Here is a 21,926-nt window from a genome sequence, read left to right on the forward strand (position 1 = left end):
TAGAGATCATTTGACAGTCAAAAAGAGAAACAAGTGGAAATGCCCCGGGTCCTCATACATGCAAAGCATGCGCTCTACAACTGAGCTACATCCCCGCTGAGAGGACACTTCCTCATCACACCTAAAAGCTTCAGGAGGGAGTGGGCTAAGTAAGGAAAGGGGTTTGCAGTAGTGCATATGAAAAAACATGACAACTGCCAAATTACATCTTACTACTTACAATGACAAAGTTAAAGCGCCAGGTCGATCTCATCACGTTGGTGCCTGAGACATCACATAATGTGACACGGCCATCTCGGATAGATGCCCCAGATTTGAGAAGTGTAGTTATGGAGAAAAAATAAATAAATATATATATATATATATATATATATATATATATGTATGTCTTCAAACACCAAAAATGAGATAGCACCATTTCGCGCAGGAATTCCTCCAGCCGAAAGCCCACAAATGTTGCTAGATAGACTGACACCTCTTTCGGATGTCCTTCTGTATTTGCTGGCTAGTGGAAAGCAAAGTGGACCCACCACTCTATAGCTCTGCCGTCATGAGTGTCCCTAGCACACTCGGCAGATGTCGCTTCTCTAGGCAGACAAGCAGTGGAATTCTGCGGAAGGTCAATGGTGCTTCCATTGGTTTTGCCACTAGGCGATCCATTGCAGCCCTAGAATGAAGCATAACCCGCTGAATGCATTCAGGGTGTTCTGCGGTGGGAAAGGTCAGAGGGGGTGATAGTTGGTGAGCGTGCACAGCACCTCAGAATGATACCACTGCCTAGCAGGGGGACCGGTGGAGACACTATTCTCAGCCAATGCCCCTCTGTATGAACGAGTCTGCTTTGTGTCATCCCGGTAAGAGATCAGGCTAACAGGCTTCCAATGAAAAAAGCAGACATCACACTGAAGCATGGTGCACCGTGCATGTCCACAATCATCGGCTCCAAAGAGAAGACGTTCAGCAACAGGATTTAGTATGGCAAAAGACCACATCATCCTAATTCCCATGTACAGGAAAAAGCCCACACTTGAAGAAACATATCATATGGAGATGCCGGGGATCGAACCTGTGGCCTCATACTTCCAAAGCAGGTGCTCTACCACTGAGTTACATCCCCGCTGCCAGCAAGGACCTATGAAATCTACCAGATGCTGGCTGGCTGCTTGGGACTAACAGCGCCCAGAACTGATGGTAACTGTCGAATTTGAGTTTCCAAATGGCGGACTTCATTTTAGAGCCACCTGTTTCTGGTTGTCCATAGAAACATGCAGAAAAGCTGCCCCCCCCCCTGCAATCCCCCTGATCAACTAATGAAAAATATCAATATGTTCAAGGCTTTTGCTTTTAGAAGCCGGAGATAGGCCCCAGCAGCAGAGCTGGTAGGATATTCCAGCTCAAAACTAACAAGTTACAGAACCTGATCAACTTAGGTTGACAACAGAGGTACATCTGTGGCCACATCCAGTGAAAACAAATTATTTTTAAAGCTAGCCATCATATGCTACAAAGGTACAATGGTGGAGCTATACATTCGGAACCAAAACAATCGACTGAAAAGAAACGCAAGGCAATGCCAATCCTTTCACGATTCTGCACGGTTAAAACTGTGGTGTGATGGTACTCTCTGTGCATTTCTATTTGTAGTGATTGTGAAGGCATACAGGATGTTGACACTGGCAGGGACGCAAACCTCACTGATATATTACAGGCAGGTTTGCGATACGGGCACCAGCGTTTTCTCAGACAAATAGATATGAATGTCGATGATCCTATAATCATGGCCCGAGTTGCAGTGTGAAATACAAAATAACCGGGACAAAATCACACTGAAGTTTATGCAAATGGAGATGCCGGGGATTGAACCCGGGACCTCATACATGCGAAGCATGCGCTCTACCACTGAGCTACATCCCCTTGGTGTGCGGTGAGTCTGTCCTGCAGACATCTTTTCCTGGGAGAATTCTTCCGGTCAAAGTATGCTGCCAACTGAAGCACTAGCAAAAGACCAGGGAAAACGGGAGCAAGACTGGAAAAGCACATGGTCACACTGAAGCAGTGTGCATTATGCTTCTCCATAAGAGATGACTTCCAGGGGAAGTATTCCACCAGAGGATTACCGTGCTCAAAGAGCCATCTAGTGGACAGAGACCATATGACAGTCAAAAAAAGGGAAACAATTGGAGATGCCAGGGATTGGACCCGGGGCCTCATACATGCAAAACAAGTGCTCTACCACTGAGCTACATCCCCTCGGTATGCAGTGTGTCTGTCCTGCAGACATAATTTTCAGGGAGAACTCTTCTGGTCAAAACATTCTGCCGAGTGAAGCACTAGCAAAAGAGCAGGGAAAACTGGAGCAAGAATGGAAAACCACATGGTCACACTGAAGCAGTGTGCATTTTGCTTCTCCATAAGAGATGACTTCCAGGGGAAGATTTCCACCAGAGGATTACTGTGCTCAAAGGGCCATCTAGTGGATAGAGATCATTTGACAGTCAAAAAGAGAAACAAGTGGAAATGCCCCGGGTCCTCATACATGCAAAGCATGCGCTCTACAACTGAGCTACATCCCCGCTGAGAGGACACTTCCTCATCACACCTAAAAGCTTCAGGAGGGAGTGGGCTAAGTAAGGAAAGGGGTTTGCAGTAGTGCATATGAAAAAACATGACAACTGCCAAATTACATCTTACTACTTACAATGACAAAGTTAAAGCGCCAGGTCGATCTCATCACGTTGGTGCCTGAGACATCACATAATGTGACACGGCCATCTCGGATAGATGCCCCAGATTTGAGAAGTGTAGTTATGGAGAAAAAATAAATAAATATATATATATATATATATATATATATATATATATATATATATATGTATGTCTTCAAACACCAAAAATGAGATAGCACCATTTCGCGCAGGAATTCCTCCAGCCGAAAGCCCACAAATGTTGCTAGATAGACTGACACCTCTTTCGGATGTCCTTCTGTATTTGCTGGCTAGTGGAAAGCAAAGTGGACCCACCACTCTATAGCTCTGCCATCATGAGTGTCCCTAGCACACTCGGCAGATGTCGCTTCTCTAGGCAGACAAGCAGTGGAATTCTGCGGAAGGTCAATGGTGCTTCCATTGGTTTTGCCACTAGGCGATCCATTGCAGCCCTAGAATGAAGCATAACCCGCTGAATGCATTCAGGGTGTTCTGCGGTGGGAAAGGTCAGAGGGGGTGATAGTTGGTGAGCGTGCACAGCACCTCAGAATGATACCACTGCCTAGCAGGGGGACCGGTGGAGACACTATTCTCAGCCAATGCCCCTCTGTCTGAACGAGTCTGCTTTGTGTCATCCCGGTAAGAGATCAGGCTAACAGGCTTCCAATGAAAAAAGCAGACATCACACTGAAGCATGGTGCACCGTGCATGTCCACAATCATCGGCTCCAAAGAGAAGACGTTCAGCAACAGGATTTAGTATGGCAAAAGACCACATCATCCTAATTCCCATGTACAGGAAAAAGCCCACACTTGAAGAAACATGTCATATGGAGACGCCGGGGATCGAACCTGTGGCCTCATACTTCCAAAGCAGGTGCTCTACCACTGAGTTACATCCCCGCTGCCAGCAAGGACCTATGAAATCTACCAGATGCTGGCTGGCTGCTTGGGACTAACAGCGCCCAGAACTGATGGTAACTGTCGAATTGGAGTTTCCAAATGGCGGACTTCATTTTAGAGCCACCTGTTTCTGGTTGTCCATAGAAACATGCAGAAAAGCTGCCCCCCCCTGCAATCCCCCTGATCAACTAATGAAAAATATCAATATGTTCAAGGCTTTTGCTTTTAGAAGCCGGAGATAGGCCCCAGCAGCAGAGCTGGTAGGATATTCCAGCTCAAAACTAACAAGTTACAGAACCTGATCAACTTAGGTTGACAACAGAGGTACATCTGTGGCCACATCCAGTGAAAACAAATTATTTTTAAAGCTAGCCATCATATGCTACAAAGGTACAATGGTGGAGCTATACATTCGGAACCAAAACAATCGACTGAAAAGAAACGCAAGGCAATGCCAATCCTTTCACGATTCTGCACAGTTAAAACTGTGGTGTGATGGTACTCTCTGTGCATTTCTATTTGTAGTGATTGTGAAGGCATACAGGATGTTGACACTGGCAGGGACGCAAACCTCACTGATATATTACAGGCAGGTTTGCGATACGGGCACCAGCGTTTTCTCAGACAAATAGATATGAATGTCGATGATCCTATAATCATGGCCCGAGTTGCAGTGTGAAATACAAAATAACCGGGACAAAATCACACTGAAGTTTATGCAAATGGAGGTGCCGGGGATTGAACCCGGGACCTCATACATGCGAAGCATGCGCTCTACCACTGAGCTACATCCCCTTGGTGTGCGGTGAGTCTGTCCTGCAGACATCTTTTCCTGGGAGAATTCTTCCGGTCAAAGTATGCTGCCAACTGAAGCACTAGCAAAAGACCAGGGAAAACGGGAGCAAGACTGGAAAAGCACATGGTCACACTGAAGCAGTGTGCATTATGCTTCTCCATAAGAGATGACTTCCAGGGGAAGTATTCCACCAGAGGATTACCGTGCTCAAAGAGCCATCTAGTGGACAGAGACCATATGACAGTCAAAAAAAGGGAAACAATTGGAGATGCCAGGGATTGGACCCGGGGCCTCATACATGCAAAACAAGTGCTCTACCACTGAGCTACATCCCCTCGGTATGCAGTGTGTCTGTCCTGCAGACATAATTTTCAGGGAGAACTCTTCTGGTCAAAACATTCTGCCGAGTGAAGCACTAGCAAAAGAGCAGGGAAAACTGGAGCAAGAATGGAAAACCACATGGTCACACTGAAGCAGTGTGCATTTTGCTTCTCCATAAGAGATGACTTCCAGGGGAAGATTTCCACCAGAGGATTACTGTGCTCAAAGGGCCATCTAGTGGATAGAGATCATTTGACAGTCAAAAAGAGAAACAAGTGGAAATGCCCCGGGTCCTCATACATGCAAAGCATGCGCTCTACAACTGAGCTACATCCCCGCTGAGAGGACACTTCCTCATCACACCTAAAAGCTTCAGGAGGGAGTGGGCTAAGTAAGGAAAGGGGTTTGCAGTAGTGCATATGAAAAAACATGACAACTGCCAAATTACATCTTACTACTTACAATGACAAAGTTAAAGCGCCAGGTCGATCTCATCACGTTGGTGCCTGAGACATCACATAATGTGACACGGCCATCTCGGATAGATGCCCCAGATTTGAGAAGTGTAGTTATGGAGAAAAAATAAATAAATATATATATATATATATATATATATGTATGTCTTCAAACACCAAAAATGAGATAGCACCATTTCGCGCAGGAATTCCTCCAGCCGAAAGCCCACAAATGTTGCTAGATAGACTGACACCTCTTTCGGATGTCCTTCTGTATTTGCTGGCTAGTGGAAAGCAAAGTGGACCCACCACTCTATAGCTCTGCCGTCATGAGTGTCCCTAGCACACTCGGCAGATGTCGCTTCTCTAGGCAGACAAGCAGTGGAATTCTGCGGAAGGTCAATGGTGCTTCCATTGGTTTTGCCACTAGGCGATCCATTGCAGCCCTAGAATGAAGCATAACCCGCTGAATGCATTCAGGGTGTTCTGCGGTGGGAAAGGTCAGAGGGGGTGATAGTTGGTGAGCGTGCACAGCACCTCAGAATGATACCACTGCCTAGCAGGGGGATCGGTGGAGACACTATTCTCAGCCAATGCCCCTCTGTATGAACGAGTCTGCTTTGTGTCATCCCGGTAAGAGATCAGGCTAACAGGCTTCCAATGAAAAAAGCAGACATCACACTGAAGCATGGTGCACCGTGCATGTCCACAATCATCGGCTCCAAAGAGAAGACGTTCAGCAACAGGATTTAGTATGGCAAAAGACCACATCATCCTAATTCCCATGTACAGGAAAAAGCCCACACTTGAAGAAACATATCATATGGAGATGCCGGGGATCGAACCTGTGGCCTCATACTTCCAAAGCAGGTGCTCTACCACTGAGTTACATCCCCGCTGCCAGCAAGGACCTATGAAATCTACCAGATGCTGGCTGGCTGCTTGGGACTAACAGCGCCCAGAACTGATGGTAACTGTCGAATTGGAGTTTCCAAATGGCGGACTTCATTTTAGAGCCACCTGTTTCTGGTTGTCCATAGAAACATGCAGAAAAGCTGCCCCCCCCTGCAATCCCCCTGATCAACTAATGAAAAATATCAATATGTTCAAGGCTTTTGCTTTTAGAAGCCGGAGATAGGCCCCAGCAGCAGAGCTGGTAGGATATTCCAGCTCAAAACTAACAAGTTACAGAACCTGATCAACTTAGGTTGACAACAGAGGTACATCTGTGGCCACATCCAGTGAAAACAAATTATTTTTAAAGCTAGCCATCATATGCTACAAAGGTACAATGGTGGAGCTATACATTCGGAACCAAAACAATCGACTGAAAAGAAACGCAAGGCAATGCCAATCCTTTCACGATTCTGCACAGTTAAAACTGTGGTGTGATGGTACTCTCTGTGCATTTCTATTTGTAGTGATTGTGAAGGCATACAGGATGTTGACACTGGCAGGGACGCAAACCTCACTGATATATTACAGGCAGGTTTGCGATACGGGCACCAGCGTTTTCTCAGACAAATAGATATGAATGTCGATGATCCTATAATCATGGCCCGAGTTGCAGTGTGAAATACAAAATAACCGGGACAAAATCACACTGAAGTTTATGCAAATGGAGATGCCGGGGATTGAACCCGGGACCTCATACATGCGAAGCATGCGCTCTACCACTGAGCTACATCCCCTTGGTGTGCGGTGAGTCTGTCCTGCAGACATCTTTTCCTGGGAGAATTCTTCCGGTCAAAGTATGCTGCCAACTGAAGCACTAGCAAAAGACCAGGGAAAACGGGAGCAAGACTGGAAAAGCACATGGTCACACTGAAGCAGTGTGCATTATGCTTCTCCATAAGAGATGACTTCCAGGGGAAGTATTCCACCAGAGGATTACCGTGCTCAAAGAGCCATCTAGTGGACAGAGACCATATGACAGTCAAAAAAAGGGAAACAATTGGAGATGCCAGGGATTGGACCCGGGGCCTCATACATGCAAAACAAGTGCTCTACCACTGAGCTACATCCCCTCGGTATGCAGTGTGTCTGTCCTGCAGACATAATTTTCAGGGAGAACTCTTCTGGTCAAAACATTCTGCCGAGTGAAGCACTAGCAAAAGAGCAGGGAAAACTGGAGCAAGAATGGAAAACCACATGGTCACACTGAAGCAGTGTGCATTTTGCTTCTCCATAAGAGATGACTTCCAGGGGAAGATTTCCACCAGAGGATTACTGTGCTCAAAGGGCCATCTAGTGGATAGAGATCATTTGACAGTCAAAAAGAGAAACAAGTGGAAATGCCCCGGGTCCTCATACATGCAAAGCATGCGCTCTACAACTGAGCTACATCCCCGCTGAGAGGACACTTCCTCATCACACCTAAAAGCTTCAGGAGGGAGTGGGCTAAGTAAGGAAAGGGGTTTGCAGTAGTGCATATGAAAAAACATGACAACTGCCAAATTACATCTTACTACTTACAATGACAAAGTTAAAGCGCCAGGTCGATCTCATCACGTTGGTGCCTGAGACATCACATAATGTGACACGGCCATCTCGGATAGATGCCCCAGATTTGAGAAGTGTAGTTATGGAGAAAAAATAAATAAATATATATATATATATATATGTATGTCTTCAAACACCAAAAATGAGATAGCACCATTTCGCGCAGGAATTCCTCCAGCCGAAAGCCCACAAATGTTGCTAGATAGACTGACACCTCTTTCGGATGTCCTTCTGTATTTGCTGGCTAGTGGAAAGCAAAGTGGACCCACCACTCTATAGCTCTGCCGTCATGAGTGTCCCTAGCACACTCGGCAGATGTCGCTTCTCTAGGCAGACAAGCAGTGGAATTCTGCGGAAGGTCAATGGTGCTTCCATTGGTTTTGCCACTAGGCGATCCATTGCAGCCCTAGAATGAAGCATAACCCGCTGAATGCATTCAGGGTGTTCTGCGGTGGGAAAGGTCAGAGGGGGTGATAGTTGGTGAGCGTGCACAGCACCTCAGAATGATACCACTGCCTAGCAGGGGGACCGGTGGAGACACTATTCTCAGCCAATGCCCCTCTGTCTGAACGAGTCTGCTTTGTGTCATCCCGGTAAGAGATCAGGCTAACAGGCTTCCAATGAAAAAAGCAGACATCACACTGAAGCATGGTGCACCGTGCATGTCCACAATCATCGGCTCCAAAGAGAAGACGTTCAGCAACAGGATTTAGTATGGCAAAAGACCACATCATCCTAATTCCCATGTACAGGAAAAAGCCCACACTTGAAGAAACATATCATATGGAGATGCCGGGGATCGAACCTGTGGCCTCATACTTCCAAAGCAGGTGCTCTACCACTGAGTTACATCCCCGCTGCCAGCAAGGACCTATGAAATCTACCAGATGCTGGCTGGCTGCTTGGGACTAACAGCGCCCAGAACTGATGGTAACTGTCGAATTTGAGTTTCCAAATGGCGGACTTCATTTTAGAGCCACCTGTTTCTGGTTGTCCATAGAAACATGCAGAAAAGCTGCCCCCCCCCCTGCAATCCCCCTGATCAACTAATGAAAAATATCAATATGTTCAAGGCTTTTGCTTTTAGAAGCCGGAGATAGGCCCCAGCAGCAGAGCTGGTAGGATATTCCAGCTCAAAACTAACAAGTTACAGAACCTGATCAACTTAGGTTGACAACAGAGGTACATCTGTGGCCACATCCAGTGAAAACAAATTATTTTTAAAGCTAGCCATCATATGCTACAAAGGTACAATGGTGGAGCTATACATTCGGAACCAAAACAATCGACTGAAAAGAAACGCAAGGCAATGCCAATCCTTTCACGATTCTGCACGGTTAAAACTGTGGTGTGATGGTACTCTCTGTGCATTTCTATTTGTAGTGATTGTGAAGGCATACAGGATGTTGACACTGGCAGGGACGCAAACCTCACTGATATATTACAGGCAGGTTTGCGATACGGGCACCAGCGTTTTCTCAGACAAATAGATATGAATGTCGATGATCCTATAATCATGGCCCGAGTTGCAGTGTGAAATACAAAATAACCGGGACAAAATCACACTGAAGTTTATGCAAATGGAGATGCCGGGGATTGAACCCGGGACCTCATACATGCGAAGCATGCGCTCTACCACTGAGCTACATCCCCTTGGTGTGCGGTGAGTCTGTCCTGCAGACATCTTTTCCTGGGAGAATTCTTCCGGTCAAAGTATGCTGCCAACTGAAGCACTAGCAAAAGACCAGGGAAAACGGGAGCAAGACTGGAAAAGCACATGGTCACACTGAAGCAGTGTGCATTATGCTTCTCCATAAGAGATGACTTCCAGGGGAAGTATTCCACCAGAGGATTACCGTGCTCAAAGAGCCATCTAGTGGACAGAGACCATATGACAGTCAAAAAAAGGGAAACAATTGGAGATGCCAGGGATTGGACCCGGGGCCTCATACATGCAAAACAAGTGCTCTACCACTGAGCTACATCCCCTCGGTATGCAGTGTGTCTGTCCTGCAGACATAATTTTCAGGGAGAACTCTTCTGGTCAAAACATTCTGCCGAGTGAAGCACTAGCAAAAGAGCAGGGAAAACTGGAGCAAGAATGGAAAACCACATGGTCACACTGAAGCAGTGTGCATTTTGCTTCTCCATAAGAGATGACTTCCAGGGGAAGATTTCCACCAGAGGATTACTGTGCTCAAAGGGCCATCTAGTGGATAGAGATCATTTGACAGTCAAAAAGAGAAACAAGTGGAAATGCCCCGGGTCCTCATACATGCAAAGCATGCGCTCTACAACTGAGCTACATCCCCGCTGAGAGGACACTTCCTCATCACACCTAAAAGCTTCAGGAGGGAGTGGGCTAAGTAAGGAAAGGGGTTTGCAGTAGTGCATATGAAAAAACATGACAACTGCCAAATTACATCTTACTACTTACAATGACAAAGTTAAAGCGCCAGGTCGATCTCATCACGTTGGTGCCTGAGACATCACATAATGTGACACGGCCATCTCGGATAGATGCCCCAGATTTGAGAAGTGTAGTTATGGAGAAAAAATAAATAAATATATATATATATATATATATATATGTATGTCTTCAAACACCAAAAATGAGATAGCACCATTTCGCGCAGGAATTCCTCCAGCCGAAAGCCCACAAATGTTGCTAGATAGACTGACACCTCTTTCGGATGTCCTTCTGTATTTGCTGGCTAGTGGAAAGCAAAGTGGACCCACCACTCTATAGCTCTGCCGTCATGAGTGTCCCTAGCACACTCGGCAGATGTCGCTTCTCTAGGCAGACAAGCAGTGGAATTCTGCGGAAGGTCAATGGTGCTTCCATTGGTTTTGCCACTAGGCGATCCATTGCAGCCCTAGAATGAAGCATAACCCGCTGAATGCATTCAGGGTGTTCTGCGGTGGGAAAGGTCAGAGGGGGTGATAGTTGGTGAGCGTGCACAGCACCTCAGAATGATACCACTGCCTAGCAGGGGGACCGGTGGAGACACTATTCTCAGCCAATGCCCCTCTGTCTGAACGAGTCTGCTTTGTGTCATCCCGGTAAGAGATCAGGCTAACAGGCTTCCAATGAAAAAAGCAGACATCACACTGAAGCATGGTGCACCGTGCATGTCCACAATCATCGGCTCCAAAGAGAAGACGTTCAGCAACAGGATTTAGTATGGCAAAAGACCACATCATCCTAATTCCCATGTACAGGAAAAAGCCCACACTTGAAGAAACATGTCATATGGAGACGCCGGGGATCGAACCTGTGGCCTCATACTTCCAAAGCAGGTGCTCTACCACTGAGTTACATCCCCGCTGCCAGCAAGGACCTATGAAATCTACCAGATGCTGGCTGGCTGCTTGGGACTAACAGCGCCCAGAACTGATGGTAACTGTCGAATTGGAGTTTCCAAATGGCGGACTTCATTTTAGAGCCACCTGTTTCTGGTTGTCCATAGAAACATGCAGAAAAGCTGCCCCCCCCTGCAATCCCCCTGATCAACTAATGAAAAATATCAATATGTTCAAGGCTTTTGCTTTTAGAAGCCGGAGATAGGCCCCAGCAGCAGAGCTGGTAGGATATTCCAGCTCAAAACTAACAAGTTACAGAACCTGATCAACTTAGGTTGACAACAGAGGTACATCTGTGGCCACATCCAGTGAAAACAAATTATTTTTAAAGCTAGCCATCATATGCTACAAAGGTACAATGGTGGAGCTATACATTCGGAACCAAAACAATCGACTGAAAAGAAACGCAAGGCAATGCCAATCCTTTCACGATTCTGCACAGTTAAAACTGTGGTGTGATGGTACTCTCTGTGCATTTCTATTTGTAGTGATTGTGAAGGCATACAGGATGTTGACACTGGCAGGGACGCAAACCTCACTGATATATTACAGGCAGGTTTGCGATACGGGCACCAGCGTTTTCTCAGACAAATAGATATGAATGTCGATGATCCTATAATCATGGCCCGAGTTGCAGTGTGAAATACAAAATAACCGGGACAAAATCACACTGAAGTTTATGCAAATGGAGGTGCCGGGGATTGAACCCGGGACCTCATACATGCGAAGCATGCGCTCTACCACTGAGCTACATCCCCTTGGTGTGCGGTGAGTCTGTCCTGCAGACATCTTTTCCTGGGAGAATTCTTCCGGTCAAAGTATGCTGCCAACTGAAGCACTAGCAAAAGACCAGGGAAAACGGGAGCAAGACTGGAAAAGCACATGGTCACACTGAAGCAGTGTGCATTATGCTTCTCCATAAGAGATGACTTCCAGGGGAAGTATTCCACCAGAGGATTACCGTGCTCAAAGAGCCATCTAGTGGACAGAGACCATATGACAGTCAAAAAAAGGGAAACAATTGGAGATGCCAGGGATTGGACCCGGGGCCTCATACATGCAAAACAAGTGCTCTACCACTGAGCTACATCCCCTCGGTATGCAGTGTGTCTGTCCTGCAGACATAATTTTCAGGGAGAACTCTTCTGGTCAAAACATTCTGCCGAGTGAAGCACTAGCAAAAGAGCAGGGAAAACTGGAGCAAGAATGGAAAACCACATGGTCACACTGAAGCAGTGTGCATTTTGCTTCTCCATAAGAGATGACTTCCAGGGGAAGATTTCCACCAGAGGATTACTGTGCTCAAAGGGCCATCTAGTGGATAGAGATCATTTGACAGTCAAAAAGAGAAACAAGTGGAAATGCCCCGGGTCCTCATACATGCAAAGCATGCGCTCTACAACTGAGCTACATCCCCGCTGAGAGGACACTTCCTCATCACACCTAAAAGCTTCAGGAGGGAGTGGGCTAAGTAAGGAAAGGGGTTTGCAGTAGTGCATATGAAAAAACATGACAACTGCCAAATTACATCTTACTACTTACAATGACAAAGTTAAAGCGCCAGGTCGATCTCATCACGTTGGTGCCTGAGACATCACATAATGTGACACGGCCATCTCGGATAGATGCCCCAGATTTGAGAAGTGTAGTTATGGAGAAAAAATAAATAAATATATATATATATATATATATATGTATGTCTTCAAACACCAAAAATGAGATAGCACCATTTCGCGCAGGAATTCCTCCAGCCGAAAGCCCACAAATGTTGCTAGATAGACTGACACCTCTTTCGGATGTCCTTCTGTATTTGCTGGCTAGTGGAAAGCAAAGTGGACCCACCACTCTATAGCTCTGCCGTCATGAGTGTCCCTAGCACACTCGGCAGATGTCGCTTCTCTAGGCAGACAAGCAGTGGAATTCTGCGGAAGGTCAATGGTGCTTCCATTGGTTTTGCCACTAGGCGATCCATTGCAGCCCTAGAATGAAGCATAACCCGCTGAATGCATTCAGGGTGTTCTGCGGTGGGAAAGGTCAGAGGGGGTGATAGTTGGTGAGCGTGCACAGCACCTCAGAATGATACCACTGCCTAGCAGGGGGACCGGTGGAGACACTATTCTCAGCCAATGCCCCTCTGTATGAACGAGTCTGCTTTGTGTCATCCCGGTAAGAGATCAGGCTAACAGGCTTCCAATGAAAAAAGCAGACATCACACTGAAGCATGGTGCACCGTGCATGTCCACAATCATCGGCTCCAAAGAGAAGACGTTCAGCAACAGGATTTAGTATGGCAAAAGACCACATCATCCTAATTCCCATGTACAGGAAAAAGCCCACACTTGAAGAAACATATCATATGGAGATGCCGGGGATCGAACCTGTGGCCTCATACTTCCAAAGCAGGTGCTCTACCACTGAGTTACATCCCCGCTGCCAGCAAGGACCTATGAAATCTACCAGATGCTGGCTGGCTGCTTGGGACTAACAGCGCCCAGAACTGATGGTAACTGTCGAATTTGAGTTTCCAAATGGCGGACTTCATTTTAGAGCCACCTGTTTCTGGTTGTCCATAGAAACATGCAGAAAAGCTGCCCCCCCCCCTGCAATCCCCCTGATCAACTAATGAAAAATATCAATATGTTCAAGGCTTTTGCTTTTAGAAGCCGGAGATAGGCCCCAGCAGCAGAGCTGGTAGGATATTCCAGCTCAAAACTAACAAGTTACAGAACCTGATCAACTTAGGTTGACAACAGAGGTACATCTGTGGCCACATCCAGTGAAAACAAATTATTTTTAAAGCTAGCCATCATATGCTACAAAGGTACAATGGTGGAGCTATACATTCGGAACCAAAACAATCGACTGAAAAGAAACGCAAGGCAATGCCAATCCTTTCACGATTCTGCACGGTTAAAACTGTGGTGTGATGGTACTCTCTGTGCATTTCTATTTGTAGTGATTGTGAAGGCATACAGGATGTTGACACTGGCAGGGACGCAAACCTCACTGATATATTACAGGCAGGTTTGCGATACGGGCACCAGCGTTTTCTCAGACAAATAGATATGAATGTCGATGATCCTATAATCATGGCCCGAGTTGCAGTGTGAAATACAAAATAACCGGGACAAAATCACACTGAAGTTTATGCAAATGGAGATGCCGGGGATTGAACCCGGGACCTCATACATGCGAAGCATGCGCTCTACCACTGAGCTACATCCCCTTGGTGTGCGGTGAGTCTGTCCTGCAGACATCTTTTCCTGGGAGAATTCTTCCGGTCAAAGTATGCTGCCAACTGAAGCACTAGCAAAAGACCAGGGAAAACGGGAGCAAGACTGGAAAAGCACATGGTCACACTGAAGCAGTGTGCATTATGCTTCTCCATAAGAGATGACTTCCAGGGGAAGTATTCCACCAGAGGATTACCGTGCTCAAAGAGCCATCTAGTGGACAGAGACCATATGACAGTCAAAAAAAGGGAAACAATTGGAGATGCCAGGGATTGGACCCGGGGCCTCATACATGCAAAACAAGTGCTCTACCACTGAGCTACATCCCCTCGGTATGCAGTGTGTCTGTCCTGCAGACATAATTTTCAGGGAGAACTCTTCTGGTCAAAACATTCTGCCGAGTGAAGCACTAGCAAAAGAGCAGGGAAAACTGGAGCAAGAATGGAAAACCACATGGTCACACTGAAGCAGTGTGCATTTTGCTTCTCCATAAGAGATGACTTCCAGGGGAAGATTTCCACCAGAGGATTACTGTGCTCAAAGGGCCATCTAGTGGATAGAGATCATTTGACAGTCAAAAAGAGAAACAAGTGGAAATGCCCCGGGTCCTCATACATGCAAAGCATGCGCTCTACAACTGAGCTACATCCCCGCTGAGAGGACACTTCCTCATCACACCTAAAAGCTTCAGGAGGGAGTGGGCTAAGTAAGGAAAGGGGTTTGCAGTAGTGCATATGAAAAAACATGACAACTGCCAAATTACATCTTACTACTTACAATGACAAAGTTAAAGCGCCAGGTCGATCTCATCACGTTGGTGCCTGAGACATCACATAATGTGACACGGCCATCTCGGATAGATGCCCCAGATTTGAGAAGTGTAGTTATGGAGAAAAAATAAATAAATATATATATATATATATATATATATGTATGTCTTCAAACACCAAAAATGAGATAGCACCATTTCGCGCAGGAATTCCTCCAGCCGAAAGCCCACAAATGTTGCTAGATAGACTGACACCTCTTTCGGATGTCCTTCTGTATTTGCTGGCTAGTGGAAAGCAAAGTGGACCCACCACTCTATAGCTCTGCCGTCATGAGTGTCCCTAGCACACTCGGCAGATGTCGCTTCTCTAGGCAGACAAGCAGTGGAATTCTGCGGAAGGTCAATGGTGCTTCCATTGGTTTTGCCACTAGGCGATCCATTGCAGCCCTAGAATGAAGCATAACCCGCTGAATGCATTCAGGGTGTTCTGCGGTGGGAAAGGTCAGAGGGGGTGATAGTTGGTGAGCGTGCACAGCACCTCAGAATGATACCACTGCCTAGCAGGGGGACCGGTGGAGACACTATTCTCAGCCAATGCCCCTCTGTCTGAACGAGTCTGCTTTGTGTCATCCCGGTAAGAGATCAGGCTAACAGGCTTCCAATGAAAAAAGCAGACATCACACTGAAGCATGGTGCACCGTGCATGTCCACAATCATCGGCTCCAAAGAGAAGACGTTCAGCAACAGGATTTAGTATGGCAAAAGACCACATCATCCTAATTCCCATGTACAGGAAAAAGCCCACACTTGAAGAAACATGTCATATGGAGACGCCGGGGATCGAACCTGTGGCCTCATACTTCCAAAGCAGGTGCTCTACCACTGAGTTACATCCCCGCTGCCAGCAAGGACCTATGAAATCTACCAGATGCTGGCTGGCTGCTTGGGACTAACAGCGCCCAGAACTGATGGTAACTGTCGAATTGGAGTTTCCAAATGGCGGACTTCATTTTAGAGCCACCTGTTTCTGGTTGTCCATAGAAACATGCAGAAAAGCTGCCCCCCCCTGCAATCCCCCTGATCAACTAATGAAAAATATCAATATGTTCAAGGCTTTTGCTTTTAGAAGCCGGAGATAGGCCCCAGCAGCAGAGCTGGTAGGATATTCCAGCTCAAAACTAACAAGTTACAGAACCTGATCAACTTAGGTTGACAACAGAGGTACATCTGTGGCCACATCCAGTGAAAACAAATTATTTTTAAAGCTAGCCATCATATGCTACAAAGGTACAATGGTGGAGCTATACATTCGGAACCAAAACAATCGACTGAAAAGAAACGCAAGGCAATGCCAATCCTTTCACGATTCTGCACAGTTAAAACTGTGGTGTGATGGTACTCTCTGTGCATTTCTATTTGTAGTGATTGTGAAGGCATACAGGATGTTGACACTGGCAGGGACGCAAACCTCACTGATATATTACAGGCAGGTTTGCGATACGGGCACCAGCGTTTTCTCAGACAAATAGATATGAATGTCGATGATCCTATAATCATGGCCCGAGTTGCAGTGTGAAATACAAAATAACCGGGACAAAATCACACTGAAGTTTATGCAAATGGAGGTGCCGGGGATTGAACCCGGGACCTCATACATGCGAAGCATGCGCTCTACCACTGAGCTACATCCCCTTGGTGTGCGGTGAGTCTGTCCTGCAGACATCTTTTCCTGGGAGAATTCTTCCGGTCAAAGTATGCTGCCAACTGAAGCACTAGCAAAAGACCAGGGAAAACGGGAGCAAGACTGGAAAAGCACATGGTCACACTGAAGCAGTGTGCATTATGCTTCTCCATAAGAGATGACTTCCAGGGGAAGTATTCCACCAGAGGATTACCGTGCTCAAAGAGCCATCTAGTGGACAGAGACCATATGACAGTCAAAAAAAGGGAAACAATTGGAGATGCCAGGGATTGGACCCGGGGCCTCATACATGCAAAACAAGTGCTCTACCACTGAGCTACATCCCCTCGGTATGCAGTGTGTCTGTCCTGCAGACATAATTTTCAGGGAGAACTCTTCTGGTCAAAACATTCTGCCGAGTGAAGCACTAGCAAAAGAGCAGGGAAAACTGGAGCAAGAATGGAAAACCACATGGTCACACTGAAGCAGTGTGCATTTTGCTTCTCCATAAGAGATGACTTCCAGGGGAAGATTTCCACCAGAGGATTACTGTGCTCAAAGGGCCATCTAGTGGATAGAGATCATTTGACAGTCAAAAAGAGAAACAAGTGGAAATGCCCCGGGTCCTCATACATGCAAAGCATGCGCTCTACAACTGAGCTACATCCCCGCTGAGAGGACACTTCCTCATCACACCTAAAAGCTTCAGGAGGGAGTGGGCTAAGTAAGGAAAGGGGTTTGCAGTAGTGCATATGAAAAAACATGACAACTGCCAAATTACATCTTACTACTTACAATGACAAAGTTAAAGCGCCAGGTCGATCTCATCACGTTGGTGCCTGAGACATCACATAATGTGACACGGCCATCTCGGATAGATGCCCCAGATTTGAGAAGTGTAGTTATGGAGAAAAAATAAATAAATATATATATATATATATATATATATATATGTATGTCTTCAAACACCAAAAATGAGATAGCACCATTTCGCGCAGGAATTCCTCCAGCCGAAAGCCCACAAATGTTGCTAGATAGACTGACACCTCTTTCGGATGTCCTTCTGTATTTGCTGGCTAGTGGAAAGCAAAGTGGACCCACCACTCTATAGCTCTGCCGTCATGAGTGTCCCTAGCACACTCGGCAGATGTCGCTTCTCTAGGCAGACAAGCAGTGGAATTCTGCGGAAGGTCAATGGTGCTTCCATTGGTTTTGCCACTAGGCGATCCATTGCAGCCCTAGAATGAAGCATAACCCGCTGAATGCATTCAGGGTGTTCTGCGGTGGGAAAGGTCAGAGGGGGTGATAGTTGGTGAGCGTGCACAGCACCTCAGAATGATACCACTGCCTAGCAGGGGGACCGGTGGAGACACTATTCTCAGCCAATGCCCCTCTGTATGAACGAGTCTGCTTTGTGTCATCCCGGTAAGAGATCAGGCTAACAGGCTTCCAATGAAAAAAGCAGACATCACACTGAAGCATGGTGCACCGTGCATGTCCACAATCATCGGCTCCAAAGAGAAGACGTTCAGCAACAGGATTTAGTATGGCAAAAGACCACATCATCCTAATTCCCATGTACAGGAAAAAGCCCACACTTGAAGAAACATATCATATGGAGATGCCGGGGATCGAACCTGTGGCCTCATACTTCCAAAGCAGGTGCTCTACCACTGAGTTACATCCCCGCTGCCAGCAAGGACCTATGAAATCTACCAGATGCTGGCTGGCTGCTTGGGACTAACAGCGCCCAGAACTGATGGTAACTGTCGAATTTGAGTTTCCAAATGGCGGACTTCATTTTAGAGCCACCTGTTTCTGGTTGTCCATAGAAACATGCAGAAAAGCTGCCCCCCCCTGCAATCCCCCTGATCAACTAATGAAAAATATCAATATGTTCAAGGCTTTTGCTTTTAGAAGCCGGAGATAGGCCCCAGCAGCAGAGCTGGTAGGATATTCCAGCTCAAAACTAACAAGTTACAGAACCTGATCAACTTAGGTTGACAACAGAGGTACATCTGTGGCCACATCCAGTGAAAACAAATTATTTTTAAAGCTAGCCATCATATGCTACAAAGGTACAATGGTGGAGCTATACATTCGGAACCAAAACAATCGACTGAAAAGAAACGCAAGGCAATGCCAATCCTTTCACGATTCTGCACGGTTAAAACTGTGGTGTGATGGTACTCTCTGTGCATTTCTATTTGTAGTGATTGTGAAGGCATACAGGATGTTGACACTGGCAGGGACGCAAACCTCACTGATATATTACAGGCAGGTTTGCGATACGGGCACCAGCGTTTTCTCAGACAAATAGATATGAATGTCGATGATCCTATAATCATGGCCCGAGTTGCAGTGTGAAATACAAAATAACCGGGACAAAATCACACTGAAGTTTATGCAAATGGAGATGCCGGGGATTGAACCCGGGACCTCATACATGCGAAGCATGCGCTCTACCACTGAGCTACATCCCCTTGGTGTGCGGTGAGTCTGTCCTGCAGACATCTTTTCCTGGGAGAATTCTTCCGGTCAAAGTATGCTGCCAACTGAAGCACTAGCAAAAGACCAGGGAAAACGGGAGCAAGACTGGAAAAGCACATGGTCACACTGAAGCAGTGTGCATTATGCTTCTCCATAAGAGATGACTTCCAGGGGAAGTATTCCACCAGAGGATTACCGTGCTCAAAGAGCCATCTAGTGGACAGAGACCATATGACAGTCAAAAAAAGGGAAACAATTGGAGATGCCAGGGATTGGACCCGGGGCCTCATACATGCAAAACAAGTGCTCTACCACTGAGCTACATCCCCTCGGTATGCAGTGTGTCTGTCCTGCAGACATAATTTTCAGGGAGAACTCTTCTGGTCAAAACATTCTGCCGAGTGAAGCACTAGCAAAAGAGCAGGGAAAACTGGAGCAAGAATGGAAAACCACATGGTCACACTGAAGCAGTGTGCATTTTGCTTCTCCATAAGAGATGACTTCCAGGGGAAGATTTCCACCAGAGGATTACTGTGCTCAAAGGGCCATCTAGTGGATAGAGATCATTTGACAGTCAAAAAGAGAAACAAGTGGAAATGCCCCGGGTCCTCATACATGCAAAGCATGCGCTCTACAACTGAGCTACATCCCCGCTGAGAGGACACTTCCTCATCACACCTAAAAGCTTCAGGAGGGAGTGGGCTAAGTAAGGAAAGGGGTTTGCAGTAGTGCATATGAAAAAACATGACAACTGCCAAATTACATCTTACTACTTACAATGACAAAGTTAAAGCGCCAGGTCGATCTCATCACGTTGGTGCCTGAGACATCACATAATGTGACACGGCCATCTCGGATAGATGCCCCAGATTTGAGAAGTGTAGTTATGGAGAAAAAATAAATAAATATATATATATATATATATATATATATATATGTATGTCTTCAAACACCAAAAATGAGATAGCACCATTTCGCGCAGGAATTCCTCCAGCCGAAAGCCCACAAATGTTGCTAGATAGACTGACACCTCTTTCGGATGTCCTTCTGTATTTGCTGGCTAGTGGAAAGCAAAGTGGACCCACCACTCTATAGCTCTGCCGTCATGAGTGTCCCTAGCACACTCGGCAGATGTCGCTTCTCTAGGCAGACAAGCAGTGGAATTCTGCGGAAGGTCAATGCTGCTTCCATTGGTTTTGCCACTAGGCGATCCATTGCAGCCCTAGAGTGAAGCATAACCCGCTGAATGCATTCAGGGTGTTCTGCGGTGGGAAAGGTCAGAGGGGGTGATAGTTGGTGAGCGTGCACAGCACCTCAGAATGATACCACTGCCTAGCAGGGGGACCGGTGGAGACACTATTCTCAGCCAATGCCCCTCTGTATGAACGAGTCTGCTTTGTGTCATCCCGGTAAGAGATCAGGCTAACAGGCTTCCAATGAAAAAAGCAGACATCACACTGAAGCATGGTGCACCGTGCATGTCCACAATCATCGGCTCCAAAGAGAAGACGTTCAGCAACAGGATTTAGTATGGCAAAAGACCACATCATCCTAATTCCCATGTACAGGAAAAAGCCCACACTTGAAGAAACATGTCATATGGAGATGCCGGGGATCGAACCTGTGGCCTCATACTTCCAAAGCAGGTGCTCTACCACTGAGTTACATCCCCGCTGCCAGCAAGGACCTATGAAATCTACCAGATGCTGGCTGGCTGCTTGGGACTAACAGCGCCCAGAACTGATGGTAACTGTCGAATTGGAGTTTCCAAATGGCGGACTTCATTTTAGAGCCACCTGTTTCTGGTTGTCCATAGAAACATGCAGAAAAGCTGCCCCCCCCTGCAATCCCCCTGATCAACTAATGAAAAATATCAATATGTTCAAGGCTTTTGCTTTTAGAAGCCGGAGATAGGCCCCAGCAGCAGAGCTGGTAGGATATTCCAGCTCAAAACTAACAAGTTACAGAACCTGATCAACTTAGGTTGACAACAGAGGTACATCTGTGGCCACATCCAGTGAAAACAAATTATTTTTAAAGCTAGCCATCATATGCTACAAAGGTACAATGGTGGAGCTATACATTCGGAACCAAAACAATCGACTGAAAAGAAACGCAAGGCAATGCCAATCCTTTCACGATTCTGCACGGTTAAAACTGTGGTGTGATGGTACTCTCTGTGCATTTCTATTTGTAGTGATTGTGAAGGCATACAGGATGTTGACACTGGCAGGGACGCAAACCTCACTGATATATTACAGGCAGGTTTGCGATACGGGCACCAGCGTTTTCTCAGACAAATAGATATGAATGTCGATGATCCTATAATCATGGCCCGAGTTGCAGTGTGAAATACAAAATAACCGGGACAAAATCACACTGAAGTTTATGCAAATGGAGGTGCCGGGGATTGAACCCGGGACCTCATACATGCGAAGCATGCGCTCTACCACTGAGCTACATCCCCTTGGTGTGCGGTGAGTCTGTCCTGCAGACATCTTTTCCTGGGAGAATTCTTCCGGTCAAAGTATGCTGCCAACTGAAGCACTAGCAAAAGACCAGGGAAAACGGGAGCAAGACTGGAAAAGCACATGGTCACACTGAAGCAGTGTGCATTATGCTTCTCCATAAGAGATGACTTCCAGGGGAAGTATTCCACCAGAGGATTACCGTGCTCAAAGAGCCATCTAGTGGACAGAGACCATATGA

General features: G+C 46.5%; 9 non-coding genes across 9 annotated transcripts; all 9 read right to left on the minus strand.

Annotated features, from left to right (window-relative positions):
• Positions 1 to 1,842: 1,842 nt before the first annotated feature.
• TRNAA-CGC (transfer RNA alanine (anticodon CGC)) lies at positions 1,843 to 1,914 on the minus strand. Its single transcript has one exon. It is a non-coding gene; the product is annotated as a tRNA-Ala (tRNA).
• Positions 1,915 to 4,330: 2,416 nt separating this feature from the next.
• On the minus strand, positions 4,331 to 4,402 carry TRNAA-CGC (transfer RNA alanine (anticodon CGC)). The gene has a single exon. It is a non-coding gene; the product is annotated as a tRNA-Ala (tRNA).
• Positions 4,403 to 6,798: 2,396 nt separating this feature from the next.
• On the minus strand, positions 6,799 to 6,870 carry TRNAA-CGC (transfer RNA alanine (anticodon CGC)). The gene has a single exon. It is a non-coding gene; the product is annotated as a tRNA-Ala (tRNA).
• A 2,392-nt stretch (positions 6,871 to 9,262) lies between these two features.
• TRNAA-CGC (transfer RNA alanine (anticodon CGC)) lies at positions 9,263 to 9,334 on the minus strand. The gene has a single exon. It is a non-coding gene; the product is annotated as a tRNA-Ala (tRNA).
• A 2,396-nt stretch (positions 9,335 to 11,730) lies between these two features.
• On the minus strand, positions 11,731 to 11,802 carry TRNAA-CGC (transfer RNA alanine (anticodon CGC)). The gene has a single exon. It is a non-coding gene; the product is annotated as a tRNA-Ala (tRNA).
• Positions 11,803 to 14,198: 2,396 nt separating this feature from the next.
• On the minus strand, positions 14,199 to 14,270 carry TRNAA-CGC (transfer RNA alanine (anticodon CGC)). The gene has a single exon. It is a non-coding gene; the product is annotated as a tRNA-Ala (tRNA).
• Positions 14,271 to 16,666: 2,396 nt separating this feature from the next.
• Positions 16,667 to 16,738, minus strand: TRNAA-CGC (transfer RNA alanine (anticodon CGC)). Its single transcript has one exon. It is a non-coding gene; the product is annotated as a tRNA-Ala (tRNA).
• Positions 16,739 to 19,138: 2,400 nt separating this feature from the next.
• TRNAA-CGC (transfer RNA alanine (anticodon CGC)) lies at positions 19,139 to 19,210 on the minus strand. The gene has a single exon. It is a non-coding gene; the product is annotated as a tRNA-Ala (tRNA).
• Positions 19,211 to 21,612: 2,402 nt separating this feature from the next.
• TRNAA-CGC (transfer RNA alanine (anticodon CGC)) lies at positions 21,613 to 21,684 on the minus strand. Its single transcript has one exon. It is a non-coding gene; the product is annotated as a tRNA-Ala (tRNA).
• Between the last annotated feature and the right edge of the window lie 242 nt (positions 21,685 to 21,926).

The sequence above is a fragment of the Ambystoma mexicanum genome (assembly GCF_040938575.1).
Source record: "Ambystoma mexicanum isolate Mex_15411 chromosome 12 unlocalized genomic scaffold, UKY_AmexF1_1 Mex_chr12_unloc.1, whole genome shotgun sequence".
NCBI classification, from domain to species: Eukaryota; Metazoa; Chordata; class Amphibia; order Caudata; family Ambystomatidae; genus Ambystoma; species Ambystoma mexicanum.